The 4,316-nt window shown below is 45.2% G+C and overlaps 1 long non-coding RNA gene across 2 annotated transcripts; it reads right to left on the bottom strand.

Moving 5' to 3' along the window:
• Positions 1–543: 543 nt before the first annotated feature.
• On the bottom strand, positions 544–4,316 carry LOC141277201 (uncharacterized). 2 transcript variants are annotated; one of them, XR_012328184.1, is made up of 3 exons: positions 3,183–4,316; positions 2,145–2,379; positions 544–1,155 (listed from the first exon to the last, which is right to left on the bottom strand). It is a non-coding gene; the product is annotated as an uncharacterized lncRNA (long non-coding RNA). The 2 variants fall into 2 exon arrangements; XR_012328185.1 differs by having other exon boundaries at positions 2,145–2,368.

The raw sequence follows: 4,316 nt of genomic DNA, 5'->3' as shown, positions 1-4,316 counted from the left end.
AAACATGCAGGCCATCTTGGTAGCCGCCTCATAGGGCTGTTCTGGGATTATAAGAGATAATACACGTAGTATTTAAAGGGCACCTGGCACATAATAAGTGCTCGATAAAGTTAGCTGCCATTGTTGGTGGTATCTCCAGCCTCCCTACTTTTCCCTCAAATCAAACATCTTATATGTGAGGCAGGTACACACAAGTTCTTTTACTGAGGGGTCACTTTATTAGTTTGGACTCTACTACAAACATCAGAACCCTACTTTCAAACAGAGTTAAACAAAAGAAAAACAACAACAAGGGAGATGGAACTTATTGGTACACTAAAAAGTCCAGATGTGTTTGACTTCAGGCATAGTTGGATCCAGGCGCTCAGAGGACCACATTAGAAGTGTGTCTCTGTCCCTTTTACCTGCTCAATCTGCCTCTATGCTGACCTCATTCTCAGGGTGATTCCTCCCTGCTGAGGGAAACAAAGGCCCCCAGCAACTCCAGGATCAGATCCTATCAGCTGAGGAACCGAGACAAAATAACAGCAAAGGTTCCAGCTTAACTGGAAAGGTTCCAGCTTGTCTCATTGGCCCAGCTTAACAATGCACCCATCGCAGAAACAATGACAGTGGCCAGGGGTACAATTTATTAGGCACGGTGCATATGCCCATTCCTGGATCTAGGAAAGGGGGTCACACCCCAAACTCTAGGAGCTGAACATGTGGGCCAGTGTTCCCCAAAGGAAAATATGGGTTCTCTTACCCAAAGAGGAGAGAATGGTTACTGGGCAGGGGGAAGCAAAAGATATCCCCTACAGTCAAATAGATATCTGCTTGGAGGGCTCAGGGTGTGAATTTATCCACCTTTCTTGCTTCCTTGAACCATATAAGGAAAGTGAGCCACCCAGGCTTGCCTCTTGGAAAGGAAGGTGTCGGGAGTGAAAGATTCTCTTTTTTGCTCCCTCTTTTCTCAATCTTCCTCCTACAGTCCCCTCTTTCCAGACTTTGAATCTGGTGTTCCTCCTCTCTTCCCTGTGAGACTTCTGAGACTTCAACCTCCTTTTTTTTTTTTTTTCCTTTTGGATCAAGGCTTCCGTCAGATGCTAATAGAAGCTCTCCTCTGGCCAGCTCTCCTACTCCCAATGGGTCATGCCCAAGTTCCAGGTTCTGGTTCTGAAATAATAAGAATTTGGTGAGTATATCAGGATTCAACCAGAGAAGCAGAACCACGAGGATATATCTATAGATAGGTAAATAGCTATGAAGGGACTTGTCCCTGGATTTGATCTTATGTAATCTGGGGAGCTGGTGAAACAGTCTCTGTCAGGGTGCTGTCTCTGAGTCTGATGTTCTAACTTGAAGTCCACAGGGCAGGCAGTCAGGAAGGGAAGATGGATGTAAGATCGATGAGAGTTAATAATAAGCTGGAACACAGAGCCCAAGCTGGACTCCATGAGGTTGGACTGTCAGTTCTTGTTGCCTCTGACGACCTTGGTGGCGTGGGTGTCCTGCAGGAGCCAGGGCGCTTCACCATGGGGCTAAACACACCTGGCCCAGGAAGTGGAGAAGCTGAAGAAGGATTGGTGGGGGGAGGGGGCGGAGGTGGAGCAATGGCAGGACTAATGAAGTGAGCCAGCAGAAAAGAGAAAGCATTATGAGCTACTAAATGGCTGCTACTTCCCCCATCCCTGAATCTCTCTTGGTTAAGAATCCGCCTGCCAATGCAGGGCACACGGGTTGGAGCCCCGGTCTGGGAAGATCCCACATGCCGCGGAGCAACTAAGCCCGTGCGCCACAACTACTGAAGCCCGTGCTCCGCAACAAGAGAAGCTACCGCAATGAGAAGCCCGTGCACCACAACAAAGAGTAGCCCCCGCTCGCCGCAACTAGAGAAAGCCCACATGCAACAATGAAGACCCAACACAGCCAAAAATAAATAAATAAAATAAATTAGTTTTAGAAAGAAAAAGAAGAATCTCTCCTGTAGCTCAACATAATTGGAAGCATCCCAAAAAGGGAATTTGGGGAAATGTAGTTCAATCTAAGTGAGTACAAAGCCACCATTACAAAGCCACCACAGTACTCCCCTTGTCAACTTGCACATACACATCTCCTTAAACCATACTTAATCTCCAAATAGAGCAACAAAGTCATGCTTTTACCTAAAATTAACCGCAATTTACCATCCAAGACTTCCCCTGGTAGTTGTGAGCCAGAGTTCCAAATTAGTTCCATCAGACAGATCCTACCAGTACAATGTTGTCTAGACGGGGAGACAGACATTCCTGCTGTTTCGTACTCCATCATCTTCCAAGAATGCTCCTGAAGTTTCTTTTTGGGGTGATGAAAATGCTCTAAAATTGAGTGTGGTGGTGGTTGTACATACCTGTGAATACACTAAAAATTATTATTTTGTGGTTTTTTTAAAAATTTTATTGAAGTATAGTTGATTTCCAATGTCATGTTAGTTTCAGGTGTACAACACAGTGATTCAGATATATATATATGTATTTATTTATTTATGTACATATATATAGACACACACATATATATATATACACATATTCTTTTTCAGATTCTTTTCCCTTATAGGTTATTATTAAATATTGAGTATAGTTCCCTGTGCTATCCAGTAGGTCCTTGGTGGTTATCTATTTTATATATAGTAGTGTTATACTAAAAATTCTTGACTTATATACTTTAAAGATGTGAATTGTATGACAAGTGAATTATATTACAATAAACCTGTTACCAAAAAAAAAAAAAAAAAAAAACAGAAAAATGTTGCTCTTTCCATGAAGGAAGGAGTTCAATGTAATCAATCAGCCATGGTCCACCTGGTTGATTCTCTTGAGAAATGAATGGTGCCGTAGCAGGGATTCAGTGATGGTCTCTGCTGCTGGCAGATGGGGCACGTATCAGTGGCAGGAGCCAGATCAGCCTTGGCGAGTGGAAGTTCTTGTTGCTGAGCCTGTGTACAACCTCCATCGCTGCCACCTTGGCCACACTGTTTATGAACTTATTGGGCAAATACAGGAGTCACTGGAGAAAGTGGCTGACTGGTGTCCACAGAGTGGGTTACCCTAAAGTAACCCACAGTGTGGGTTATTCCTAAAATTTTATTTTCTGAGGTCACTCTTCGTTGAGCATTCACACGGGACACAAATATCTTCCCACTCTGTAGAGATCTATCCACATACCTCTTCACCAGACTCTGTAGCAGTCTCTGACCATCTAGCCGAGAACCATTAGTCCCAACATGTGAATTGATGTACAGCCATGTTTCTGGACGTCTCTCCTTCCAATCAAAATGGACAACCAGATGCACTGCTCAAATTTCTGTCCACTGGGAAAATTTCCCTTTACCCCAGTCCTTCGGGGATGTCCCAGAATGGGGCTATAGTGATATGGCTGTCCAGTTGTGGGTGGTACCTGCGTGTCCTGCAGAACTATATGTAAACCAGGTCTGAGCTTTTTCTTCCTCAATCAGCTGGTCACAGGGAACTCCCCATGAGCCATCGGTCTTGTCTGAGAGACAGAAGACAATGAATCACGAATAAGGGATCTGGACATCCGAGCAACTTCCACATACGTGTGCTTCAGGACCTGCTAGAGCCCAGTCTTGCATAAACCACTTCCACGGAGTTCTGCTGTGGGTGCCCAATGTTATGGCTTGTTGGGTCAGACAACACACAGTTAATGATGGGTAGCTCAGATTGCATGGTATCTTGGTGCCAGTGGTCAAGTGTTCAGTCTCTACCAAAGCCCAGTAGAAAGCCAAACACTGTTTCTCAAAAGCAGAGTAATTATTTTCAAAGAATGACATAACTTTCTTCCAAATCCTGGAGGTCTACACAGTGATTCCCCAGCTGGGAGCTGCCGTAGTCTCCAACGGCATCCCTATCTACCACTGACACATCAAGCACCACCGTATCAGCCTGAATCTGTGACAGAACTTTCTCTTGTTCTGGATCCCGCTCAAAACTGGCAGCTTTTCAGGTCGCTCAGTGAATGAATCACAGCGCACGAGGTATGTGTTGTTTCCAAAATCCAAAGGGGCTCCGCAGGTCTGTGCCTCTCTCTGAATGTTAGGAGGGGCTGGGTGCAGCGACTCTTCCTTCCCCATCAACATGCCTCAAATCACTGGACCCCAAGAACTTTCAGTGAGGTGACAGGCCCCTGAATTTTTGTGAGTGGGATTGGCTTCCCATCCTCTGGCATGCGAGTGTCTTACAAATGTGGCTAACGGGGTTGCTACTTCTCCCTCATCAGATCCAATCCTCATAATATCATCCACGTAAGGGAGCAGCATGAGGTCCTGTGGAAAAGGAAGG

The sequence above is a fragment of the Tursiops truncatus genome, chromosome 19 (genome assembly GCF_011762595.2).
Source record: "Tursiops truncatus isolate mTurTru1 chromosome 19, mTurTru1.mat.Y, whole genome shotgun sequence".
NCBI classification, from domain to species: domain Eukaryota; kingdom Metazoa; phylum Chordata; class Mammalia; order Artiodactyla; family Delphinidae; genus Tursiops; species Tursiops truncatus.
Note: the sequence above shows the minus strand (reverse complement) of the source record. Positions and strands in the feature narration are given on the sequence as shown.